The sequence below is a fragment of the Lepisosteus platostomus genome, chromosome 5 (assembly GCF_059453375.1).
Source record: "Lepisosteus platostomus isolate fLepPlt1 chromosome 5, fLepPlt1.hap1, whole genome shotgun sequence".
NCBI classification, from domain to species: domain Eukaryota; kingdom Metazoa; phylum Chordata; class Actinopteri; order Semionotiformes; family Lepisosteidae; genus Lepisosteus; species Lepisosteus platostomus.
This window is the reverse complement of record NC_142615.1, coordinates 12794363-12822234: the sequence shown is the minus strand read 5'-3', so window position 1 is coordinate 12822234 and position 27872 is coordinate 12794363. Positions and strand designations below refer to the sequence as shown.

The window sequence follows — 27872 nt, the reverse complement described above, 5'->3', positions numbered from 1 at the left end:
TGCAAGACAATCAGATGTCAGGAGAATCTTAAAGCTCCTGAAGCAGGAGTAGCAGTAACAGCAATGAGGTGGGTAAAGTTTGGGATTTCTCATTTTCTTCTGCACAGCCACCGTGTCAGAGCGCACTGCTCAGGATATAAAGGGAATTACAGCTTCAGATTATTTTTACTGAGCTCTGCATTGTTTTATTCATGCTGCCTACATGCTTTGAATTGCTGACATTTTCTGTATGCATTTCTTTTTCAGGTTTCATTAAATTCCTCACATTGGAGCCAACACTTAAATATTTCATTCGGGGTTGCATAATACATGGTGCAAACCTTATTTACTGTGGAATGCTGTGGCACATGAAGCTGTTTTATTCAGTGGGGAGGTTTGATGCGCATATTGCAAATCAAGCGGGAGAGTAAGAAATCCAAGAAGACATTCAATTAAAAGAAATGAAAAGAATCCAAGATGCGTAGAAAACTGCAGATCTTAAAAATGCAGAACAGTTACACAGTACAGTACACTGTGGTGCAGCTTTTATATTTCGGTCTTACACATTTGAATACATACTTTACCGTAAAATCGTGCCTTGATTACAGACACCCCAAACAGTTCTTAATTCACAAAGCAAAGGCTATCTAAATGTGCCTCTGTTTCTTTCCCTTTCAGGATATTATTAAAGATTAGAGAGTACCATAAGTGTGAAGCGAAGAGAGAAACTCAAAACGGAGCATTAATAAACACAGGGAAAGGGAGTCTTCTCTCACATTTCAGTGAATCTAGGGTGTGCTCATGAACCGAGCATAGCAGAGGATGAATTTGACCCATATATGTCTGGGTTATGTGACCTGAACGCTTCCACTGCGTCACTCACCGTAAAATGCTTTAACACAACTGTTCTTTCTGTACTTTCTAAATGTACTCCTAAGATTCAAAGTTTCAATAGTAAAGGAAGGTGTCACCTTGAGCACTCGGTGTCTTTTTAATACAAATCATCACACTGCTCTACATAGACCTGTCTTCGGGATCCTTACGATTGCTGAGAAGCAAAGCTTTTGCATTCCGAGGATACTGATTCTTTCACCGTAAATCCCCAATTCTTCAACAAGAATCAATGAAAACCAAACACTTATACACACTTGTATCCTAGCATGAAAGCAATATGATGGAAGCATTTGAGAATCTCCTTCACAGCACAGATGAGAATTTCAATTTCTTCCCCATTGCAGAGCATGTATGGGCACTCCCTCAGTACCCTAGTTTGTAAAACCACGACTTAAAGGTCGAAGCACTTTTTAATATTCTGGAGTCTCTCATTTGATGACCAGAAATAAACAAATTTATGTCAGAACTTGAAAAGCTTTCTAAAATTGTTCGGTGCTTCTTATTAAAAGAAATGACAAGAGCAGTCTGAACAGCTCCAGGCTATCAACTGCTTAATATAGTGATCAGCAGCTTGATAACCAGTTTATAAGGCTGAAAATGATCCTGGAAGCACAGCAAACTTCTAACTGCTACTAGTGTTTTGGGTTTTACAACCGAATAACAAAACGGCTTCAATTTCGTCGATTAGACTCAGTGAAACGTAAATACCTATGATATTTGCGGGAATTGTAAGTGTTTTGCACAAGTCGAACCTAACGTCAAAGAACGTTCACCATTGTAACCAAGGCAACCACAGGAGCAACATTAAGAAGCACAATCAATTCCCCATTTAAATCTTTCCTGTAAGGTGTGCTTTGTGAAAGCATGAAGTAAACCCCCAGATTGCTTTTGAACATGGACAAAGTATTTCTGATGGAGCGCTATGCGCAAAGATTTAATAAGCTTTACCCCTGCTGATGATTCGGCATGAAGAAGTAAAAGTTTCACAGACAGTTTCACAGAAAAGCAGCTCGCCACCACAGCCAATAGTAAATGTACTTGCCGGCACACTACCATGTACACTGGCTCATAAGTGATCTCTTATCCTTGATGTTAAGCTGACAGCCTGTCTTTTAGAAAGTCTATCTCTAAACACCTTGGGAAGCATCTCAACAGACTCTTTTACTGATCGTCTTGCAAATCAGAGGAAACAAAGTCTTAAAACAGTGTCATTTGGCAGCGGTGGGATTCAAACCCACGCCCGAGAAAGACTGTAGCCTAAATCCAGCATCTTAGACAGCTTGGTCACACTACCTTCCACAGGGCTGATCTTCCTCACGTTGCTGGCTTGGAAAATGCCGGGGGCTTCAGCTCTTGTCATCAGATCTAATGGTATCATGACATGCGGAAGTGACTGCAACTTCATCTTGCTTTCAACAGCACAAACCGGCACAAACGTGCTGTTTGTAGCAGCGCGACTCCACGGAAATCTAATGAATTGAAAAGCAACAACCAAACTCCTCTGCTATTACTGTTGCTTTTTTCATAATTTCTTCAAATCCTTCATTTGACCATCGATTTCGATGATAATACCACGTGAATTGTGGTTTTCTTTGATCGCCAATTTTATTCAAATACCAGCCTTTTTACAGCTGTCTTGCATGTTTCACAAGGTATAATAGCCCCCCTCGCATCCTCAGCTAACATATTTTAAAATTGCAACAAAATTTCAATGGATTATACAACATGTTTGTTTACATTTATATAAAATTAAAGTAAATATACCATTATATCAACATATATACAGTGCTAACCTAATAATTCCTGTCAGGTTCTCCATCAAATCTGTGTTGTTATTTTAACATATTTTAGCTGACAGTGTAACGGGAGTATAAATGAATTTTCCTGCTAGCCATTCAAAGACTAAATTCCTTGGGTGAACATGATTTTCTCTGACCTTGCCGGTATTGGACTTTGCCGGTGATATTGAATTATGTCTACAACTGTTGTAGTAGTTCGTACTTGAAGTTCGACATGTGCAAAGCACTCGCAATTCCTGCTAAAATCATAGGTGTTCAGAACTCCAGAACTCTTTGTACTGCTGAGCCCGGGCTAACCCCCGTTCCTGTTGCTTCCCATAGGGTCTTTTCGCTCTCCTGCCTCTCCACGGTATGTCCCTTCCGACATCCGTGACAGAATGCTGACCCATCTACGACCCCGCCAGCAGTGCTTTTTTATCTTGCCGCAGTTTTTTCTTTTTCTCTGGGCTTTTTTTTCAGTTCTCCTATTCTAATCTCGGGATGCTACTCGTGACTTCCGTGTCTGTGAGCGGGTCATTCTGTGTTATGCCATTCCGACATACACTCCTGAATACCTGGCTTTCCTCGGGTTGTCTCTCCTGGGATCCGTGATTGGATGTTGATCTGGCCCTCCTGTCATCATCGCTGGATATCATTCCATTCTTCTGTGCCTGTGAGTGGGCCCTGTGCCTGGCTCTCCTCAGGTAGATCACTTTTATATCAGTGATAGAATGTTGAGCTTTTTTCCTGCTTTCCTGTTCTCATTGCTGGATATCACTCTGAGCATCCATGTCTGTGAACGGGTTTCGTGCCTGGCTCTCCTCGGGTTGTTCATTCCGATATCAGTGATAGAATGTTGAACGTGTTTTGCCTAGTTTGTGGTATTTTTCCCAGGTTTTTGTCTTTTTATTTTTTGTTTTTGTGTTTTGATTTTTCATTTCCTGGTTTCCCCTCCTATTTGGTCCCCTTTTTGGTTCCTACCTGTTTTTTGTTGTCACCCCGGTCTCCCAGGTTTATGTTTGTTGTGGTTTGTGCTTGTGTACTTGTCTTTTTTTTTGTTTTAAGCCTCCGGAGCTCTACCTGACCCCCCCCCTTCCTCTACCCAATAAAGGTTTATACCCTGGAGGAGGGGGCAGCTCTCAGCCGTGGACTTCCGCTGGTTTCCTTTCAGTTAAATGAGGTTTTTCCTCCCCCCAGTGCTGTGCAGCTCATTTATTCGTTGGGTGTCTGGAGCCGCCCATGAAGGGGGGGGGTACTGTCATGCCCTCTGTAGCTTCTCTGTCCTGTCCCAAGCTTCCTGTGCTTTGCTCTCTTTCCGGTGTCTCTCTCTCTGGGATATATTTCCGGGTCACTTATTCTGCTTCGCTCAGCATTGACGTTCGGATGTTCTGAGACCCGCCTAGCACCAGGTCGTGGCTCCATCCATGACCTGAGGGCATAGGTTTCTTTACGTCACTCCAGAACTCTTTGCACGGCTGAGCCCGGGCTAACCCCCATTCCAGTGCTTCGCATGGGGTATTTTTCACTCTCCTGCCTCTCCACGGTTTGTCCCTTCTGACTTCTGTGACAATAGTTAGTTTAAATAACAAATATGTTTAGAAACAGCTGGGTGAGACTAAAATGTTACTGTTATTCCTCTCAAACTTCATTTAATAATACAATTAGTCAGCATGTGTAGGCTGCAAAGGAACAAGTAAAGGTTTATTTCAATGCTGAAAAGAGAAGAAACTAAACACAAAGATTCAACTGTGGAGCCTTCTTCGGGTGTAAGAAAGATAGGGCAGTCAGCCAAAACGTTGTGTTTCCACAGCTGGCATTGTGTTTGTTTTCTTTTGAGTATGGAATAAAAGTTTACATGTTTGGTTAATAATTTTAGTTTTTTTCTCGAACAACCTAATTTGGAATCAATTTGCCTGTGAAAATGTTCTAGATTTATTTTGAACCATTCACTTCCTGAACTTTGTTTCTGTGCTCCAAACTTACTTACTGAGAGACTTAGACTAGCAGACAAACAGATTGCTGCTTCTAAAATTCATAAAACTTTTCATCTAAAGCAACTTCTAATATCTGAGTAATGCGAGTACAGTACCTTTCTCATTAGTACAACAGCAATGACTGTTCTGTAAATTGATCATTTCTGGTTACTGTCTAACTTTCATAATCAAAGGACTGCTGCAAATAAGAAATAATTTTCTAGCACAGTTACAATGACATTTTGCTACCAAGGCATACATTGGCACAAATCTACCAGACCACAGACAAAGAAAAAGAGTTGCTTATTTTTAATCATTCCCACACAAAGTTCCAAACAAATCTATTTTCCTATCCTCATCTAGTTAATATAGTAGCACTTTTAACCCTTAACCCTTCAATATGATTCACTTGTTAAAATGAGGCGATCAAAGTGTCCTGGTACACCACCCCTGTCCATGTTAACTGCACATGGATTAAATGCTTAAATTCTGTGGTAAAAATGCTAAATATACAGTGCTAATGAACTAGCACAGCACTGTTGATTTTTCCATCACGGATCAAAAACAGCTATGATTACTGATACTTGTCAATTGTCTTACCTCAGCTAATAACCTTTTATGGCAATCTCAAATTTAACTTTCTGTAAATACTCTTCAATGTTAATAACTTACCAGGCTCCACTTTATTTTTCAAATCCGAAGCAGTTGGGTTTTCATTAAGTTCATTAAAACCTTCACTGGAGAGATCACTTAAACATGTAAACGGATCTTCTGTTTTAAAGGTGTCTAAATCCATTTTGGACAATGTTTATTTCTGCAATTGTGTTCTTAAATTTAGTTGACTCTTCATCCACCCAGTTGAGAGTGTTAACTTTAGGATGCTTTATCGTTGTTTCTAAGTGAGCTTGTTCCGTTCACTTAGAGCAGATAAAAAATTAACATCCTTTTATTTCCTCCTAATAAACACCTGCTCACTGCCCACTAGCACATCATCCAATCAGTTTTAGTGAGATTAAATAACCTTTTTTGGTTAGCATTGGCATTACCTCCGCCTCTTCTTTCTTCTTTCTTTCACTTTGTTTTTATCTGCCCTACTCTGCAGAGTATAACAGAGTATAAAACATGGGACATTCCCACAGATGAATAATTCATGAGTTTCTCAGTTTCGGTTGTCGGTTTCACTTTCTATTTGTCGTGTATCCATCCTCAAATAACATGATACAGACTGTATTTTGCTTTTTAAGATAATCAATGTAACGGTCATTTTAAGTAACATACTGTACTGCTGTTGACAAGAACAACAAACATCAACAAAAACACAAAAGAAAACCCTGCATATTCTGTCTCAGTTTAGCTAATAGACTTTCGGGACTGCTGTCCAATCACCAACAATTTCTAAGGTGAGCTTTAACTACAGTAATGTCCAATAGGTCTCTGTTTTATATTTTTTGTAGGATTCAGTTATAAAATCTTATTTCCTGTGGCAACCTATATCCTGTGGTGGTTCCCTGTGGTGTGTGTGACTTTGTCATTTTAAAAAAAAATCTTTAAAATATATGAAAAATGGGTGAATACCTCTTCTCTAACTCAAGTGTTTTCCTGACAGAATCCTTTATTTCTCAGGTAAGAAATAATGGGATTAAACCACTTAAGAGACATTCCAGGAGAAATTTCTATTAGATGTTACGAAGACACAGATCCTCTTCTCCACTCAGTCTGCCTGAGCTGTTAAATCGCCATTGCCGCATAAATAGCAAGAAGTAATCGGAGCAGAATGATGGCAGGGCCACTCATAATAGGAGAAAGAAATATACAACTGCTCTATTAAACAACTACATCTCTCTTTCCCTTAAATGTTGTGCAAGAAACAATTAGAAACAAAAAGGAAGAAAAACATGCTTGTGAAAAGCTTCCAACTGAAAATGTTGTTTTTATTGACCAGAGCAAAATGTATTTTCTATTTTGGTTTTGTTTTGCTCATGCGTGCATATTTACCATTTTAGATATATAATGCTGTAAAGGTTTATACTGTATGTGTTTGTTCTGTATTTGAACTTAAAAGTTGGAAAAAAAATTCTCACTGCTCAATCCAGGAATGAGAAAATCTCTGAATCTCAGGGAACATTTAGGGTACAAGAAGTGACCATTTCATAGACAATAACAATGGGAAACAACCCCTTTAGATAATAGACAGTGTATATCTGGAAAAACAAAAATTTACATAACATTTTTTACAGCTAAGAAAGACTGGAATAACACCTGTGTGATATGTAAGAGGACACGGGGAAGGGTCATCTCTAACAGGTACTTCCGAAATGAAACGCTGAAAATGCTAGAGATGGACCTTAGCGAGATGGCGGACAAAAAGAATCGGCTGACCAGTAGATGGAAAGGGTCTACCTTAAGAGACAACGAGACACAGCTGAGACGCATCAGGAACCGGGATATAAGTGGCCCGGAGGCAGTGAACAGGGTGGAAGCCGGTAAGGTGAATGCGTTTTGGAGGAAAAGAGTGGAAAGAGGTGGATGTTAAGGATCGGGCTAACGAACGACTGCAAGGAGAAAGGTTTATGATTCTGGATTACGGACACTGGTTTAGGATACATCGCGGATTGACTTTATTACGAACTTTTGGAACTTGGAACGAATCAGGACTAAGGGAACGGATTACGGACTGTATTAGGAAGACAGTTGTTGGAAGAAACGCCACGGATCGGAGGACAGTAAAGTGTGGTGTAAGTACGACCTTCGTTTACATAAACTATTCCCCCGGAGACACCACAGATAGCAATGTGGAACAATTGTACAGTGTTTCATCAGTACCGCAGAAATTGCATCTCTGTCTCTGCTTCTCCCTGCTAGCAGTGGGAGCACAATTTGTGCTCTCTGGAAAGTCAGGTCTGTCTGTGACCAGTTTCTGTGTCCAGACTGTGGTCACTGAGCCTATCCTGTCTGAGCAGTCAGGTTTGTGTGTGTCCAGTTTCCATGGCTAGGCTGTGGTCACTGGTTCTGTGTTCTCTGGGTAGCCAGGTCTGCCCGAATACATGTCAATCATCATATTTAATTTTTTTTCTCTTTAGTTTTTGCAGACATTTTCTATAGCATATCTTAACCTCAGATATTAAGTTTAATAAAATTTTGGAATATTAATATTAAATGTCCAAATAGTTTTGCAAGGCACCATATTCACAAAATTTCCTACACAACCTAAATAAATGTCTGCTACAGTACATTTTTTCAGTCCTTTGTAAAACAACTCTTCAGTACACAGGTCTCCTATCGCAAATGATAGACAATTAGCAGCAAAGGGGAATTTTAATTTCACTTTCCATTTCCTGTAAGCAATGTGTTGTCAGCAATATTCTGAGAACAAAATGAACTGGAGTGAAAAGGTCTTTATTTACAGGTTACAGGTTGCAATTAGTCCTCTTACGGAAGGAAGATTCTTTAACAAAGTGAAAACAGACTAATCCAAGGTTATTAGCACTATCAAAATTCTTTCTGGAGACAGATGAGAAGAAAACTGAAAATCTCTATATTGTTATATAACAGCAGAAATTATTGGCTAAGTTATAATGAGAGAGCTGAATCCCCCCTAACTGACTATCAAGGCGTCCAGTTGCTGTTCATTTTCACTTTCAAGGTGACTCTAAAGTGTCCCATTTGATCCCCACAGATCAATACTAGCAGCCAGCCTGATTCCAGCCAGGATTCAGTCACTGTCTCCCAGACATGCTCCCTCATTGTTTCCACCAGCAATGGATTTCATTACTTCAGCAAATCATTTTCACTAGTAGATAACTCAATTCATTGGCGCATCCAGGTCCCGCGCTCGCATGATGCAGGAATCAATGCAGAGACCCAAACTGAGTGGGTGTCTGGCTTTTAAGGGGGGCTGGAAGAAAGCTGAAACAGGGGGCAGGTGCACAAAATCAAATCTGACGTGAAAGAACCGGAGCACCCTTAAGGGGGAGGGACTACAATCGTGACAGCATGAATACTAATACATGACAATACATTTATTAATACATAAAATGTGCATATAAACATAACAGATCTTATAGTGAGGGTTAGCAGAATACAAAAGGTATATATTCAATAACGAAGAGTTACAAACCAATAGGGACATACATTCAGTATACCATTCAAGTGTACCGTTTTGTAAATGAGCTTTGATTACAACTTCTACACTAGATACTCGCAAGCAAGTACATCACTGATAGGAATTAAATTGATATAAACTCAGGTTGAGGTAACAATTGAATTCTCGAGCTGTAATGCAGAATGTTGAATACTCATCAAATCTGTGTGGATTCAGATCTCCCACGGACACAAGGGAACAGTGACAGGCTGTTGCTGCATCCGATTGGTGTCCTCCTGCCTGGTGCCAGCCAGTCCTGTTCAGTGTGGGAGAAGGAAGGAGAGATTCTTCCTGCTGTGCACAGGCAGTGGGCTCTCTGAAGACCTAGTTAGTCCCGGCTGAACTAGCAGAGCTTGTGCACATGGAAAGTGACTGCGAGTCCAAGCAAGTCACACTCTTTAGATGGGAAGAAGACCAGTTCGTTCCTGATGTAGCGCTAGTCCTGAATCCTGAGATTCAGCTGTCGACAGTTCCGACCGTAGTTCACTCGTTGATCAGGCAAGCTTTGGAGGTGGAGTACCGGTGGTTCACGAGGCTTGCTGCTGGGCTAACCTCGGGCGGATCCTTTTGTTACGCCCGGGCAACCTCCATTCTCGACTCTTAGAACAAAGTCAAGTCCTGGCACTCGGACACACTGGCCGTCACGTGATTGTCCGAGCTGAGTCTGAGAGCATCCTGGAGGGGCCTTTTCGGGGTGTTGTGCTGCCTGTTTTATCTGGAGGAACTACAGTAGTTCATTGGCTTAAAGTTCCGCGGGCATTCGAGACCCACGTGGGGTTACCCTGCCCTACCAGTTCCTGATTGGCTGATTGAGGTGGAGGATGAGTAACAGTGACCTCTGACCTTAGGGTTGTAAACCTTGGGATGAGACTCTCCCATGGAATCTCCCAGACAGTAAGGCGCCAGAGATGACCACTTATTAGGGTGGCTGGTGAATCTCAGCCTTGGGAGCTGTTCCTTATCAGGAAACTCTATCAGCTAGAAAAACACCTTAAATGTGAACCAGATGGAAAGGCCTCTCTGTATCCAGCTGCACTGAGATGAGGGAGAGAGGGACTGGCAAGGGAGCAGCAAACTTAATTCCTGTATTTTAAATACGCCTTGCCGCTACAGAAGTGTCCTTAGAAGAAAAACATCTTCTATGATAGTGGTACAGTCCATCACACCCCTCCTATAGCCTTTCAAAGAGAAAAAAAAATGACAACAAAGTATGTCTATGTGTGGTAATCAACCAGGTCTTACAAACATTCTTAAACCCTTCCACCTCCTTTCATTGCAAATGATTTGTACATGTTAGAAGGTTAATTTTGGCTTCTGATATTATGGTGGATTAAGAGTCCTGAAATCTTTGTAGAAGTACAAAGATGAAAGAAAGGGCAGTGTAATCATGGCCAAGAGAAGGCAAATGTTGGACTATCTGCTTGGATTGAATGGAGCAAAACGTAGGCAACTCCTTGAGCAGAACCTGCTTCATCCTTCAGACTGGGGTTTCTGAAGATCTGTACATTTGAACTTTCGAAGTGACTAAAGTAAAGGAGTTTTCCCTTTTTACCACATAATTCCCACAGATCAACACTAACAGAGAGCCTAATTCCAGACAAGATTCAATCACTGTCTCTCAGGCATCCCAGCAGTGGATTTCATGACTTCAGAAAGCCATCTTCACCAGTGGAGAACTCAATGCTCTGAGGTTTACTGGCAGAGTCTCACACTGGGTAATGTTAGATGTTGATAAATAATGTCCTATGGAATTCTACTATTGATAAATTCTACTATGGAACTGCGATGTGTCTTGAAAAAAATCTTCTATGATAGTGGTACAGTCCAGCACAGCCTTTAAAAGAGAAAAAAAAAAACAAGGTAAGTCTGTGGTGTAATCAACTAGGTCTTGCAAACATACTTAACCTCTTCCAGCTACCAACATTACAAATGCTGTTTACACATTAGATGGTTATTTTTGGCTTCTGATATTATGGTGGATAAAGAGCCCTGGAATCTTTGTAGAAGGACAAAAGAAGGAAAGAAAGGGCAGTGTAACCATGGCCAAGAGAAGGGAAATGTTGGGGAGAGCTTTTTTCATTCACTTTTTATCATTGTTTTTCCAGCCCAACAAAGATCAACATATATGAGCAGGCATCCTGTGCCAAATCCAATCTGCCTTCCTTCCAAGCATACAGGAATGTGAGTGAATTAAATATTGACATATGAAAATACACAAAAATATGCAATCACACTGTAGTGTGCTTTCTGAAGGCACCAGTTCTGTAGGGTTTGGGCATTTACTGGGACAATTATTAATTGTAGCAGTAAATCACAAAATTGATTCTTTTGATGGCTTTAGAATCCAACCATGCGACATAACTCAAACAACGCACACACACAGGTACTAATACACAAGGATACATTTATTAATACATAGAATATGCATATAAACCTAACAGATCTTATCGAGAGGGTTATCAGAATACAAAAGGTATATATTCAATCAGTTACAAAGTGTTACACATATCAAAAGGACATACGTTCAATATATCATTCATTTAGACCGTTTCGTAAATGAACTTGGTTATAACTTCTACATTAGATACTCAAAACAAGTACATAACTCTTAGGAATTAAATTGATATCAACTGGTTGGGATAACAATTGAATTCTCGAGCAGTAATGCAGTGAAGTTGAATACTCATCCAATCTCTGGGGATTCAGATATCCTGCGGACTCAAAGAAACAGTTGCAGGCTGTTGCTGTCCAATCCGCGCTCTCTGGCTCGGTGCCAGGCTGTGCTGTGCGGCTTGCGGCGGTGCGCTGCTGATGCTCACTGACCGGCTAGTTAGTGTTGGCTTTAACTAGCAAAGTTTGTGGACAGGAGAAAAGATGACTGTGGGTCCCAGCAAGTCAGGAAGAAGACCAGTTCGTTCCTGATGAAGCGCTAGTTCTGAATAGTGATTCAGCTGTCCACAGTTCCAACCTGTTCACGAGGCCTGCTACTGGTGCTAACCTCGGGTGGATCCTCTGGTTACTCTCTGGCAACCTCCGCTCTAGACTCTTAGAACAAAGGAAAGTTCTGGCACTCGGACACACTGGCCGTTCCGTGGTTGTCTGGGCTGAGTCTCAGGATGGTCAGGAGGCGCTCTGCGAGAATGTCCTGCCCTTGGGAGCCTTCTGCTCCTGGGCTGTCCTGCCCTGGAATTCTCCTTTGAATTCCCTTTAGAAAAGTCCACAGAATTCTCCTGAATCTTACTACAGGCTCTCTGTGTTTCTTATTTTTACCTGGAGGAACTTCAGCTCGTTGATTGGTGAAAGTTCCATGGGCATCAGAGTCCCACGTGGGTTACTTGGCCCTACCAGTCCCTGATTGGTTGATCAAGGTGAGATATGAGTCATTTACTCCTGACACCTAGGAATGCAGTCCAGATGTCCATCTGGCACTCCCTAGACAGATAGGTGCCAATGGATGACCATTGATCATGATAGCCAGGCTTAGCTAAGTGCATCCCCCTTTGGGAGCTGTCCCTTATCAAAGGAAACCTTAAATCAGCCTGCATGAATAGTTTCTCTGTGGCTGCACCACAGAGATGAACAGAGATGGGGCCTCATTTGGGAAGGCTCAGAACACTTAATTCTTTCTTATTAATAAGCCTCGCTGCTACAACACATATGCAGTTTGAGCAAACATAAGACAATAACCAAGTACCACAAACTACCAGGCATCTAGTATCATTAGCAGTTCAGGTGGGGAGCTGCATCACCATGTGTAGGCTGCAAAGGAACAAGTAATAGGTCTATTCCATGCTTAAAAGAAAAGAAAGAAAACACAACATTTCAGCCGTGGAGCCCTCACACCTGAAGAAGGCTCCACAGCTGAAACGTTGTGTTTTCTTTCTTCTCTTTTCATCTAGTGTCATTAGCCTTTTAACAGTTCCTGTCAAAATAAAATAGAAATGGATAACATTCTAGAGAGAGTTTGAAATACCAAGGTACAATTTAAAACATATCTCTTCCACTACAACCACAATATTTTGGAGAGATCGTTGAACCTCACTGTTCTGACATGTCCGTTAGCCTCCGTTCTGCTTCAGCAATGAATGTGGCGGGGCACATTCTGAGGGAGATGAGGTCAATCATGTGGCAGGAAAACCACGCTATGCTTTTTTTTGAGATCCTGAAAAGGACAGAAGGGCCATGTATATGTGTGCAGCTGGATATGTAATTACAGGTGGCGTAGCAGATTCTGCTGAAGCCCCACTGCCTGGTGTGGACGGTAGCTGTGTATATTGCAGCAGAATTGTGCATGTGAGATCAAGGGGGCATGTCATGTGTTTCAGCACTTCACTCCCTTCAGTAGCACATGATTCCCTGAGTTCGTTGGATGACCTGTGGACCGATCTTTCACGATGAAGAATTCTTTAAGAAGAATAGATCTCGGCCCACCATCCCAATGCCTCCGTCTCAAAACAGCAACCTCCCACTGCCCTTAGTCTGCAAGGCAGTCCTTTCAAATGCGATGACAACGCCTAGACCTTCGTTGCCTTTTGTACGAGCTGAACTTTTGTGCTCATCAATTCAACGCTCTTTCCATCAACTCATCTTGTCTTTTGACGCTTCGTGTTTTGCGCTCCTTTGACTATCGGCATATCGGGTGACTGCAAACACTGAAGTTCTTGCTTACGGAGTGTGGAACATTGTTTTCAAGTGATCGCTGTTCTGTCATGTTGACGCCGAGTGAATCATTCTTTGGCAACATGGGCAGGCTGACAGCAGTGCGAGCGAAAGTAATGGCAAATTTCTTGACTTATTTCTGAATGTGAATGTTCTTTAGAAAAGGGATGCGGCGTTGCTTCTCGCCCGTGTAAAGGTCACGCATTCCAGACGTGGTTATGAGCGAACAGTTGCCGCAAGTGTTTGAAAAGAGCAAGAGAGGAAGCAGCCCTGCCCCGTGTGAGGATCAAACTCAGGCCCTTCAGATGACGAGACTGACGCACTACCAATTACACCAACAAACCCAGCTGCAGGACACACACCGGAAAGTTTGCCTCACATGGATTTCAGTCGCCCGTTCCCTAATCTTTAGACGCCCTCTGCTGAATGTTGCATTTGCCTTTTGATCTCACCCATACATTTTTGGTCTGTTTCTGTTGTGAGTCCGTCTTTCAGATCTCACCTAGCACAAGTCTCTCTGGCTGAAGTGGCCTCTCTGCTTCAGCATCGTGCCCTCACTCAGCCACTAAAAATGTCACTCGGACTTCTGACAAGCTGACATGAAATGTCAAGAGAGAGTGGCGGAGACGCTTAAGCCAGAGAGAAGATGAAAAGGGGGCGTGGCTGCGAAACGCTTGACAGCTGCACGATGCTCTCCATGCAAGGCGTGACCACAGGCTAAAGGACACCTTTTGGCACATCAAGCTCTAAGCACACACCTGGAGGATGCGAGAATTGATCCTGCTACCTCCCACATGCAAAGCAAGCGCTGTACCATACAAACCAACCCCCCTCGCTGGGGCTTATGCCTCGGCGTCACCTAGTGCCGCTTGTTCCCCTCTTACCGGGCACAGTTCACTGCCCTTCGTCTACAAGGCAGTCGTGTAATTGCGGCTTTCTTGACTTATTGATGAAGGTCTGACTGGACGAGCGAATGACGCCTCTCCCCCATCCTCAAGCTCGCGACAGATTGAAATGGAAAGTGCTGCTGTGGCTCGTTGGTCTAGTGGTATGATTCTCGCTTAGGGTGCGAGAGGTCCCGGGTTCAACTCCCGGGCGAGCCCTTGTGTGCTCTTTTCCTCCTCTTCCACAAGACTGGGAACTGATATCCACATCACTTCGCAGCGTCTGCTTATGGCAAACGATGGAATGTGACTAATGACTGAACGAGCCTGGTGAATTCTCATCACGTGGCACAATGAGAGCGTGCAGTCAGCTGTCCGAGGCGGCAACCTCATTGCTCGTTCAAAAGAACACGTACTGAAAACTCATCACCACTATGTCGTAGATGAGCACCGCGATCGCTTGTTGTCATGCGTCCTTACTTGGGAAATGCAGAAGCAAAAACTGCCCTCTCTCAGCCACCGAAACGTGTGCGGCTCGCCTTGCGCTCTCTGCGCCTCGCATATTTGTGGAGCTGTCTGCTCTTCTTTCTGTTGAAGTAATCAAGTTACGGGGCGTCCTGCAGCCTATGATGTTCTCACTGAGAGCTTTCAAGATTTGAAGGAAAACTACGAGCTTGATTGCTCAAGTCGAACGAATGTGATTGTTAAGCAATCGATGATCAAAAGCACGTCTTCTAACAATTCCTGAGAGTATTATCAGCACTGTTTTCACTCGGATATACTTTTCACTTGCTAAGCTGACAAATTGGACGAGAAAATGCCGGAGACGCACTCAGTGCAGACTGAGGTTGGGAAGGAGGTGTGGCCCTTCAACGCTTGACAATTGAAGGACATTCTCTCCGCAACGGAGGAGCACCTGTCAGAAGTCACAGAGGCTAAATGAGAGCACCAGGCTCCTGGAGCTCTAAACTCAGACCTGGAGGATGCGGGCATCAATCCCGCTATCTCTCGCATGCTAAGCGAGCGCTCTACCATTTGAGCTCATCCCCCTCAATTCATGCTTCTCGGCATCATGTCTTACCGCCTCTGCCCCTCTTACCGGGCACCGCCCACTGCCCTTGGTCTGCAAGGCAGTCCTTTCAAGTGCGATGACGACGCTGGGACCTTCGTTGCCTATTGTACGAGCTGAACTTTTGTGCTCATCAATTCAACGCTCTTTCCATCAACTCATCTTGTCTTTTGACGCTTCGTGTTTTGCGCTCCTTTGACTATCGGCATATCGGGTGACTGCAAACACTGAAGTTCTTGCTTACGGAGTGTGGAACATTGTTTTCAAGTGATCGCTGTTCTGTCATGTTGACGCCGAGTGAATCTTTCTTTGGCAACATGGGCAGGCTGACAGCAGTGCGAGCGAAAGTAATGGCAAATTTCTTGACTTATTTCTGAATGTGAATGTTCTTTAGAAAAGGGATGCGGCGTTGCTTCTCGCCCGTGTAAAGGTCACGCATTCCAGACGTGGTTATGAGCGAACAGTTGCCGCAAGTGTTTGAAAAGAGCAAGAGAGGAAGCAGCCCTGCCCCGTGTGAGGATCAATCTCAGGCCCTTCAGATGACGAGACTGACGCACTACCAATTACGCCAACAAACCCAGCTACAGGACACACCGGAAAGTTTGCCTCACATGGATTTCAGTCGCCCGTTCCCTAATCTTTAGACGCCCTCTGCTGAATGTTGCATTTGCCTTTTGATCTCACCCATACATTTTTGGTCTGTTTCTGTTGTGAGTCCGTCTTTCAGATCTCACCTAGCACAAGTCTCTCTGGCTGAAGTGGCCTCTCTGCTTCAGCATCGTGCCCTCACTCAGCCATTAAAATTTCACTCGGACTTCTGACAAGCTGACATGAAATGTCAAGAGAGAGTGGCGGAGACGCTTAAGCCAGAGAGAAGATGAAAAGGGGGCGTGGCTGCGAAACGCTTGACAGCTGCACGATGCTCTCCCTGCAAGGCGTGACCACAGGCTAAAGGACACCTTTTGGCACATCAAGCTCTAAGCACACACCTGGAGGATGCGGGAATTGATCCTGCTACCTCCCACATGCAAAGCAAACGCTGTACCATACAAACCAACCCCCCTCGCTGGGGCTTATGCCTCGGCGTCACCTAGTGCCGCTTGTTCCCCTCTTACCGGGCACAGTTCACTGCCCTTCGTCTACAAGGCAGTCGTGTAATTGCGGCTTTCTTGACTTATTGATGAAGGTCTGACTGGAGGAGCGAATGACGCCTCTCCCCCATCCTCAAGCTCGCGACAGATTGAAATGGAAAGTGCTGCTGTGGCTCGTTGGTCTAGTGGTATGATTCTCGCTTAGGGTGCGAGAGGTCCCGGGTTCAACTCCCGGACGAGCCCTTGTGTGCTCTTTCCCTCCTCTTCCACAAGACTGGGAACTGATATCCACATCACTTCGCAGCGTCTGCTTATGGCAAACGATGGAATGTGACTAATGACTGAACGAGCCTGGTGAATTCTCATCACGTGGCACAATGAGAGCGTGCAGTCAGCTGTCCGAGGCGGCAACCTCATTGCTCGTTCAAAAGAACACGTACTGAAAACTCATCACCACTATGTCGTAGATGAGCACCGCGATCGCTTGTTGTCATGCGTCCTTACTTGGGAAATGCAGAAGCAAAAACTGCCCTCTCTCAGCCACCGAAACGTGTGCGGCTCGCCTTGCGCTCTCTGCGCCTCGCATATTTGTGGAGCTGTCTGCTCTTCTTTCTGTTGAAGTAATCAAGTTACGGGGCGTCCTGCAGCCTATGATGTTCTCACTGAGAGCTTTCAAGATTTGAAGGAAAACTACGAGCTTGATTGCTCAAGTCGAACGAATGTGATTTTTAAGCAATCGATGATCAAAAGCACATCTTCTAACAATTCCTGAGAGTATTATCAGCACTGTTTTCACTCGGATATACTTTTCACTTGCTAAGCTGACAAATTGGACGAGAAAATGCCGGAGACGCACTCAGTGCAGACTGAGGTTGGGAAGGAGGTGTGGCCCTTCAACGCTTGACAATTGAAGGACATTCTCTCCGCAACGGAGGAGCACCTGTCAGAAGTCACAGAGGCTAAATGAGAGCACCAGGCTCCTGGAGCTCTAAACTCAGACCTGGAGGATGCGGGCATCAATCCCGCTACCTCTGGCATGCTAAGCAAGCGCTCTACCATTTGAGCTCATCCTCCTCGCTTCATGCTTCTCGGCATCATGTCTTACCGCCTCTGCCCCTCTTACCGGGCACCGCCCACTGCCCTTGGTCTGCAAGGCAGTCCTTTCAAGTGCGATGACGACGCTGGGACCTTCGTTGCCTATTGTACGAGCTGAACTTTTGTGCTCATCAATTCAACGCTCTTTCCATCAACTCATCTTGTCTTTTGACGCTTCGTGTTTTGCGCTCCTTTGACTATCGGCATATCGGGTGACTGCAAACACTGAAGTTCTTGCTTACGGAGTGTGGAACATTGTTTTCAAGTGATCGCTGTTCTGTCATGTTGACGCCGAGTGAATCTTTCTTTGGTCAACATGGGCAGGCTGACAGCAGTGCGAGCGAAAATAATGGCAAATTTCTTGACTTATTTCTGAATGTGAATGTTCTTTAGAAAAGGGATGCGGCGTTGCTTCTCGCCCGTGTAAAGGTCAAGCATTCCAGACGTGGTTATGAGCGAACAGTTGCCGCAAGTGTTTGAAAAGAGCAAGAGAGGAAGCAGCCCTGCCCCGTGTGAGGATCAAACTCAGGCCCTTCAGATGACGAGACTGACGCACTACCAATTACGCCAACAAACCCAGATGCAGGACACACTCCGGAAAGTTTGCCTCACATGGATTTCAGTCGCCCGTTCCCTATTCTTTAGACGCCCTCTGCTGAATGTTGCATTTGCCTTTTGATCTCACCCATACATTTTTGGTCTGTTTCTGTTGTGAGTCCGTCTTTCAGATCTCACCTAGCACAAGTCTCTGTGGCTGAAGTGGCCTCTCTGCTTCAGCATCGTGCCCTCACTCAGCCATTAAAAATGTCACTCGGACTTCTGACAAGCTGACATGAAATGTCAAGAGAGAGTGGCGGAGACGCTTAAGCCAGAGAGAAGATGAAAAGGGGGCGTGGCTGCGAAACGCTTGACAGCTGCACGATGCTCTCCCTGCAAGGCGTGACCACAGGCTAAAGGACACCTTTCGGCACATCAAGCTCTAAGCACACACCTGGAGGATGCGGGAATTGATCCTGCTACCTCCCACATGCAAAGCAAACGCTGTACCATACAAACCAACCCCCCTCGCTGGGGCTTATGCCTCGGCGTCACCTAGTGCCGCTTGTTCCCCTCTTACCGGGCACAGTTCACTGCCCTTCGTCTACAAGGCAGTCGTGTAATTGCGGCTTTCTTGACTTATTGATGAAGGTCTGACTGGACGAGCGAATGACGCCTCTCCCCCATCCTCAAGCTCGCGACAGATTGAAATGGAAAGTGCTGCTGTGGCTCGTTGGTCTAGTGGTATGATTCTCGCTTAGGGTGCGAGAGGTCCCGGGTTCAACTCCCGGACGAGCCCTTGTGTGCTCTTTTCCTCCTCTTCCACAAGACTGGGAACTGATATCCACATCACTTCGCAGCATCTGCTTATGGCAAACGATGGAATGTGACTAATGACTGAACGAGCCTGGTGAATTCTCATCACGTGGCACAATGAGAGCGTGCAGTCAGCTGTCCGAGGCGGCAACCTCATTGCTCGTTCAAAAGAACACGTACTGAAAACTCATCACCACTATGTCGTAGATGAGCACCGCGATCGCTTGTTGTCATGCGTCCTTACTTGGGAAATGCAGAAGCAAAAACTGCCCTCTCTCAGCCACCGAAACGTGTGCGGCTTGCCTTGCGCTCTCTGCGCCTCGCATATTTGTGGAGCTGTCTGCTCTTCTTTCTGTTGAAGTAATCAAGTTACGGGGCGTCCTGCAGCCTATGATGTTCTCACTGAGAGCTTTCAAGATTTGAAGGAAAACTACGAGCTTGATTGCTCAAGTCGAACGAATGTGATTGTTAAGCAATCGATGATCAAAAGCACGTCTTCTAACAATTCCTGAGAGTATTATCAGCACTGTTTTCACTCGGATATACTTTTCACTTGCTAAGCTGACAAATTGGACGAGAAAATTCCGGAGACGCACTCATTGCAGACTGAGGTTGGGATGGAGGTGTGGCCCTTCAACGCTTGACAATTGAAGGACATTCTCTCCGCAACGGAGGAGCACCTGTCAGAAGTCACAGAGGCTAAATGAGAGCACCAGGCTCCTGGAGCTCTAAACTCAGACCTGGAGGATGCGGGCATCAATCCCGCTACCTCTGGCATGCTAAGCGAGCGCTCTACCATTTGAGCTCATCCTCCTCGCTTCATGCTTCTCGGCATCATGTCTTACCGCCTCTGCCCCTCTTACCGGGCACCGCCCACTGCCCTTGGTCTGCAAGGCAGTCCTTTCAAGTGCGATGACGACGCTGGGACCTTCGTTGCCTATTGTACGAGCTGAACTTTTGTGCTCTTTCCATCAACTCATCTTGTCATCTTACAGTCTGGGTAATTGGAGACTGCACTGTTCTGCTTCCTAAGGTAATATACGGGTTTTTCGCATGAAGCCGTATTGAACAGTATTTCTCGCATTGTGAACATGTGCACACAGCGGTCCCCCGGGTTCCAGTTAGTGCATAATTATGCATCAATGAAAAACGAAATTAGCTCACTGAAAGTTTGATGTAGAGAATGTGGAAATTTCCAGAAGTTGTGGTCTTTTAAATGCATTTGGTTTGAAGACGTTCTGTGCTTCCATTGTGAAGATATGGACAAAACAATATTTGAGCGTGGTAAAAAAAAGTCATAAAAATGACAAAGTGAAGGCTGAGAAAGCATTCACAATGCATTTTATACACAAAGCAAGTGTTTTTGTAACTCTAAGAGATTTCGCGAAAGCACTACAGGCGTGCCAAAATCGTTTTCGAACTTCAAGCTAACTTTACCCCGGTCTTAGAGAAAGGACTGCCTTTCACTTCTCTGTGTTTTCTTTCACAGCACTGTGCACCTTTTCATTGCTCTCGCTTTCAGAGCCTCTGCACAGCACACGACTCGACATCAGGAAGCACATTGAAGTGAAAGCAGAAAGCGCTGCGACATGCACTGTGCAGATCCCGCCACACTAAGAGGTGAGTGGGTCTGTTCGATCACAGCGCATAGGCGAATCCCCAAACAGTGTGCGTGGCAACAAAAAAAGCTGCTCTGTTTTGAACTGGGGACATTGCACGTGTGAGGCTAACGTGATAACCACTACACTATGGAAACGGTGGGAAATTGTGCCCAGTGGCCCACTGCTGAGCTTCACCAATGCTATTCAGGGACCAATGCTATTCGATGTGAATTAAATGCTATTCAACTGTCCAATTCTATTCAGGGGTGGAAAAGGGTGGAGCCGTGTGTGTCTTTTGTTCAAAGACACCCCCATCTCAGAACTGGAAGTACAAGCCTTCCTCCCGCAGGTCCACAAAGATGTTATTGTTTAAGAAGATCCTGCGAAAGTCGGCCATCCGCCTTTCAGCCCTGCAGTAGTCCAGGCTGAGAGAGAAGCAGTCCTTCACCCTGGCAATGTACAGCCTGACAAGGTCTGGCTTCAGGCCATTGTACATCATGAGGTTCCTCCTCTCCCAGACAGCTGTCCTCGTTAGGCTGAGGAGGAGGTTCACTAAAATGGCGTTAACCCCCCCCCTCAGACCCGCGGTACCCAAAGAGGAACAGCTCTTTCTAGGGCACCCCGTCAAGAACAGCTCCTCGAACAGAGCGAAACAGGCCATCCAGCAGAACCATCAAGTACGCCCTGGCTCGAGCTGGGGGAAGATCTTACCCCAGAACACCTCTGAGACCGGCACTCTGAAGCGTTTCGCCATCATCAGCCTGTAGAACATGCTGGTGGTGCACCCCAGGAGGTCCACCCCACGGTCCCCCCACTTCGCCCTCAGCTCCAGCCAGGCCGGGCCTGCTGCCCCGTCTTGTAGATGGAGCTTCTCCAGCCAACTGTCCGGGAGACCGAGTTTGAGCTGCTCGTAATCCTGACGGATCTTACTGACAGGCAGCTCGTCGTCGACCTCTCGCACAGCGTCGACAATAGCCTGGGTGGGCAGAAATCCGTCCTTTACTTCATAAAGAAGATCCTTGACCTTGGATATGCCAGCCCCGTAGAGCTGCCTGTTCCATCGAGACACCAGCAGGGGGTTGAGGAACAGAGGCTTTTCCAGAAGCTGGGCCCGGGTCTCCGACGTGTAGGAGACATGCTGGGACATGAACAACCCCCTCGCCAGCAGGACCTCCCTGTAAAAGGAGGGCAGATGTTTTATCAACCCCGGAGTGAGCCTCACCAGGAGGGTCTCCTGCCCCAAGCCCCCGCAAGTCTCGAGGTAGCTTGCCATACCAATCTTCCAAATGCTGACATTATCCAGGTCAAGGAACTTCTTCACTACTTTCAGCCTAAAGCTTTTCAGCTTCAGGCCTACATCACACAGCTTCAGCCCACCCCTGGAGATTTCCCCAATAAGGATGTCATGAGTGACCCGCGGAGGCTTCCCCTCCCACACGAATCCAACCACCAGTTGCCTAATCTCATTCTCTACCCGTTCAGGAAGAGGCATCACAGACAATGGGTACCACAAGAGGGACAGGCACAGTGTGTTAACGAGCAGGACCCTTCCCTTTAGGGTCAGGGACCTGTGTCTCCACCGATTTAATTGGCCCTCATCTTAATGAGCTTCTCCTTCCACAGGAGAAGCCCAGTGGCCTGCTCATCAGCGTTAATGTAGACGCCAAGGACCTTCAGGTGACCCGTCTCAACCCTGAAAGGGTAGCCGAAGAGCGGGGCAAGGTCTGCCCTCCCCACCGGCATGACCTCAGACTTCTCCAAGTTTACCTTGGCGCCCGAGGCAGCGCAGTAGGCCTGCACCACCTCTAAAATGGCCGAGATCTCCGCCAACGTCAGTCTGGTGTCGTCAGCATATTGGTAGATCAACGAGGTGGCGGTGCCCCCAGGCAAGGTCACTGGAAAGAAGCTCGTGAGGGAACCATTCACCTAGACACAGCTCACGATCCCCTTGTCCCCTTGACCCTCACACCTGAAGAGTGCTGGCTGTGATGAATTAAACCAGTTTTACAGGTTTCAATCACAGACCATGTGACATGGGACTCAGTAAACTAACAGCGCCACCGGATTTGATAATACCTAACCAAAATCCGCAATATGGAAACAGAACCTGTGTGATTGTTGATAGATGATGTACTCGTAACATTTTTTCAAGACGAACTACAACATTTAAAAAATGACTTGTATGTACTTGATATCTCTAATCAATCCACGGGTTCCAGCACAAAACGAAAGTAAAACGCATAGCGTTTCGCGCTTCTTATTAGTTGCTCAAAAGTAATTTGACCGTATGAAATGCATAATATAAACCTAGAAACATAAACGTGAGCAGTACTTAAGCACTGTAGTATCGGTGTTAAGACATACCTCTCAAAAACTGTAAATCAAGTTAAAAATATCTCAAGACCGATTCTGGTCGTAATGAAACCATGCAAGGGAGTTTTTATGTCCGTTGCAGTTCTTTTGCAACATGAATATAATTATATCGTTATTAATTTCTTGAGATACGCGATTCCATATTATATTCCCTTTTAATCAAATTCTAAAAGTATGCTTGTTGACTCCGGTATCACGTTAGTTAAAGACTTCGAAGCTTACAATGTTTAGGGAGAAATGGAATACTGGTGTGTATTTTTTTCTTTAAAGTACCGAGACCAGCCATATACTGTATGTTTATGTTAAGATTTCCCTTCAGTGGTAAAATTAGATATGAATATCCAATACTTAAACGGGCACAGTTAAGACATTAAATATACATATACATATTGTATACAGTACAGTTTGCATACGGTAATATGTTTATGTTACGCGATTAAAAAATAAATAAATAAAACTGGAAGGTCCAGCACCAGCTGGATTCGAACACACAAACTGCTAGCTGGTAGTCACACACCTAGACCAGTAGGCTACAAGACAGCTCGCATGAACAGGCAGGCGAAACAGCCCTACACAGCTCTGCCGCAGTACACGGATATAATCATACCGTTATTAAATTCTTGAGATACGCGATTCCATATTATATTCCCTTTTAATCAAATTCTAAAAGTATGCTTGTTGACTCCGGTATCACGTTAGTTAAAGACTTCGAAGCTTACAATGTTTAGGGAGAAATGGAATACTGGTGTGTATTTTTTTCTTTTCATGATAGGTGTCGCATTTAAAATCATTTTCGTAGTTAGAAATTATGAAACGCCCTGTTAAAAGCAAGGAAGTTTTTATGCCCGTTGAAGTAAAACAAAATGCCTGACAAAGTATGGCTTGGACAGATTCCAAGTGCTTGTACAAATGTGCTAAAGAAATTATACTTTGAGTATACAGCTTGTCCAAAGTCATCCATTATTAATACTATTAGTAATATCGTCAGTAAAGGCTTTGATGCATAAATATTTCTGATAAAGGTAGGTTGTGTACTTTTGTCCAACTGAGCAATCTTGCTTTCATAAAATATACCAACATTTTAATGACTGATGATTAACATGCTGTAATACACAGTTCAAAATTAAAGGCTCAAATGCTGTACATGAGAGGTTAAGCTCCCCCTGGCGGTTTTACAAGGCGACGCCGGATAGTTAGTCACGTGACACACGTGAACTGCGTGATACCGCGTGATACCGCGACACGCCCACCGGGGTATGCCGCGAAATACCTCACCCATTTTGAATGGCTGCATCTGTACATGCTCGGGAAAGCGAATCCGAACAAACCTCATGCCATCAGCAATGGTGGTCCCAGGGTAGTGGCGCATCCTGATGTCCGAAATCACTCTCACCCCCCAGCTACTCAGCTTCTCCTTGATAGTCTAATCTGAGATATATGCCGGGAGGTGGAGGAAGGAACCACTACCTCCTTCCGCTCCAGCCAGCGTCAGTAGCAGGGTGTGCTCTGCACATCCAGCCCCACAGCCACCGCGTCTGCATGTTCCTTTGAGTCCAGAGTCAGTTCAAACTCTTTTGGCGTCCGGGGGTGGCAGGCAAAAAGAGAGCCCTCCCCACAGACGCCGTGCACAGCTGCGATAATAGCACCCGCAGACGGTTTCTCCACGCCGCTCACATCCACCACAACAGTATGCGCCCTTGCAAAAACCTGCCGGGGGGGGTTGGTCCGAATTCCTCATCCTTCTCTTTCCTACAAACCTCTCCTCCTCCACTACAATAACATTCTCTGCCTCCATGTTTTTTCCTTCCATTAAAACACAAACAGGACTCAGCAAGCAACAAAAACAAAACAAAAGTCTCTCCCCTCCCCAAACAGAGCTAGGCTGAAGGGGAGGGCTTCAAAAATCAACAAAAAACACCAAAAAAACACAAAAATTCACAAAAAACAAAGTCTTACTAAAGACAAACAAATCCTCTTCTTCTTCTCCTTCTTATAGAGAGGACAGCTCCGTCACCTCTTTTACAACGCTGCTTTTTTTCCCTTGCGTTTTTCTCTTCTTCCCACGTTCTCTCTCTTCACTGCCTTCGTCCCCGCTCTATTTCACTTCAGCCTTTCACTCTTGCTTCCTTCCAATGAGGACGGAGCTGCGGGAGAAAGGGCGCTATAGAGGATCGCTGTGGAGAGCTGCTGCTGTGCTTTGACATCTGAGCTCTGTGGAAAACGATCTCAATACAATTCTGAAAAACGCGACTCCCCGAACGCCAGCCGAACAAGTCTCCACAGCCGAAGCGCTGTGTCTCTTTTCAGCTGGCGATAAACCTTTCCTCGATCCTTTGCGGACTTGTAAAACTGTTCATGATCAGAATAAAAAACGCTCACGCTAATACACAAGCACCCGTGTCTCGCCAAAGCTGACAAATAAACAGACGGACAAGCCGCACTGCACGTGTGAACAGGGGAATGAGCGAGCGAGCGGGGATAGGGCGCCTCCTGCGCTTAAAAGCTTACAGCACCTGGTATTCCCAGGCGGTCTCCCATCCAAGTACTAACCAGGCCCATCCCTGTTTAGCTTCAGAGATCAGACGAGATCGGGCACATTCAGGGTGGTGTGGCCACAAGCGAAAGCTATGGCGCCTGACTCGCTACTTGAAGCTGTGTGTGGCTGGGGCTCCGTGCCCCCCGAGCGGGACTGAAGGATCGTTTGTGTGCAACTCTTTGGAAAGGAGCTGCTTTCCAAATCACATTGCGTACCTGGATGTTGGCGAATGTGCTCCCTTGTGTTGGCTTGTCCCGCACTGGAGGAGAACAAACAAACTGCTTGGAGGAGCACAAGGCAAGTCTTCACAAGACAAAAACCTCCAGTGCACAGCACTCAAAACATTTCTGGGCTGTCGCGTGTTTATTTCAGCACATAAAGCACACCAGTCCAACATGTCGGCCGGGCGCTCTGCGCCTCCGCCCTCTTGTGGCCTTGCGGCGTCAGAGCAAGAGGCTCCTTCTCGCTGCCTTTCCGCTGTGTTGCAGAGCCCCGAGAGGGAACCTGGAGCACACACTTTGTGGGGGGCAGGGGACCGCGTTCGCGCTCTCTTGCGCGAGTACTAAATCTCACGGCGCCAGCCAGTGGCCAGGAGACAAATACAATATCGCGGGACAGGGGGGCATTGATTGTTACATATGAGACGGGGATTAGGAGGAGACCCCGACTGATTGGTAAAGGGGAACACTAACACCAGAGTGACACCCCCGGCGGCTCTTTTTGAGAGACGCCCTGGGATTTCTTAATGGCCAAGGAGGGTCGGGACCTCGGTTTTACGCCTCCCCCGAAGGACGGCGCCTGTTTGTGCAGCAGAGTGTCGCCATCAGGATGCTGGGGCATAAGAAAGCCACACAAACCGCAGGGTGAGCGCTCCCTACTGGTCCCAGTCACACCTCTTGCAGGAGCAGCAGCAACCTGAGCTTTTCCGGGGGGAATCTCCCATCCGGGTGCCGGCTAGGCTCACACCTGCTGGGCTGCCGTGGGTGAGCCCAGTCGAGAGTCGCAGGGTGAGATCTAGTCACCGGGGAGAAACGATACAAGCGAAGGATTACTCGGCTCCCAGCACTTGAAAAGACCGACAAATGACTCGTTCCCACCGGAGCTGAATTTACCTGCATGTGTCGTGTCGTCTTCTTCCCCCGCCCCGCTGTGTTTGCTGTATTGTCTTTGAAGCCGACCCCCGAGACGAGACGGGCTGTTCCTGTGCCCCAATTAACACTTTACAGGTGCCATTCCCCGGCATTGTGGCCATTGTCGGTGGTCACACGCGGTAAGATAAGGTGGAGGAGAGCGGGGCATGCCCAGCGCCAGACATTCGAGGAGGGGGCTGTGCGAGGTGAGGTGAGGTGCGACATGCTGGAGCCCCGATGCTGCTAATGCGGAGCACTTGTTGAACTAGCATTGAAAGGACGTGTGCGCATGGAGCGAGCCTTCCCTGCGGCGGAGCGTGGAAACTTTCTCCCTGCGCTGCAGGAGTAGTGTGCGCTGCAGTGGTGCCGAGAGAACAGCACAGAAGGCAGCAGGCTCTGGAGAGCGGGTAAGAGACGGAGCCTTATGGGCAGGCGAGCAGGCCCGTTTTTTGGAAATTGCCGAAAAGGCTCCGGTGTTTGTTCGGTGCGTGGCAGGCGCACGACGCGAGCTTGCGTAGCGATTTGCGGGTCTGGTGCTATGCAAATGAGGCCGAATTGCGTCCTGGGACATGCTGCGAATGCGCATTTGCGACTGCAGATGTGTAGGAAACGGCGCGCTCGTTTTCTCGTTTTGCCCACCCTTTTGAGTGTTAGTGTGGCGTGTGAGTGTGCGAAAGAGTGGGCCCAGCAGGAGGCGGTGGCGTGCGGGGCGAGGAGCTGGCCTAGGCTGCGCGCTTTGTGCTGTGGGTGCGGGCCGCTTGTACAGCTCATACTTACCTGGCAGGGGAGATACCTTGATCAGCCTGTAGGTGGAGTAGTTGGATTGTTTTCTTGTTTTGTGGAAGCAGTGTTTGCTTTGCAGTTTACGAAATGGCAAATTTTGGATCCCGCAAGAATGCTGTGCGTTTTGAACTTTTGGATGATCTCTTCATGGATCGTATGCAGTTCAGCAGAAAATTGTTGCAGAAGGAACTTGGCTTTGAACCTCGGCACTTGGATTTCATCTTCGCTCTCCCAGGTCAGAAAGCATTTGAGGTTGTTTTTGCTACCTATTCTCTGTTTGAACAATGTGTGGATGTGTTTGAGGCAAAAAGAGGGAAAGTTCCTGCCCTTGAGAAGATCAACTTGCAGCCTCTGACACAGAGAGAGAGGAAAACAGTGCATGTTGTTATGTTCTCGAATCTGGCAAAGACGGAGGACATTCAAACCTGGCTTAACCAGTACTGCACCGTCCACCATGGAACTGAGGTTAGAGATGTTGACAGTATAAAAACAGGAGGCAAGGAAATTCGAGGTTCGTTTGCTACCGGACAATG

The 27872-nt window shown here is 45.9% G+C and overlaps 4 non-coding genes across 4 annotated transcripts; 3 read left to right on the top strand and 1 right to left on the bottom strand.

Annotated features, from left to right (window-relative positions):
* The first annotated feature begins 14455 nt into the window (after positions 1–14455).
* On the top strand, positions 14456–14527 carry trnap-agg (transfer RNA proline (anticodon AGG)). Its single transcript has one exon. It is a non-coding gene; the product is annotated as a tRNA-Pro (tRNA).
* Positions 14528–16639: 2112 nt separating this feature from the next.
* trnap-agg (transfer RNA proline (anticodon AGG)) lies at positions 16640–16711 on the top strand. Its single transcript has one exon. It is a non-coding gene; the product is annotated as a tRNA-Pro (tRNA).
* A 2116-nt stretch (positions 16712–18827) lies between these two features.
* trnap-agg (transfer RNA proline (anticodon AGG)) lies at positions 18828–18899 on the top strand. Its single transcript has one exon. It is a non-coding gene; the product is annotated as a tRNA-Pro (tRNA).
* A 6492-nt stretch (positions 18900–25391) lies between these two features.
* LOC148663684 (5S ribosomal RNA) lies at positions 25392–25510 on the bottom strand. Its single transcript, XR_015938079.1, has one exon. It is a non-coding gene; the product is annotated as a 5S ribosomal RNA (ribosomal RNA).
* Positions 25511–27872: the final 2362 nt, after the last annotated feature.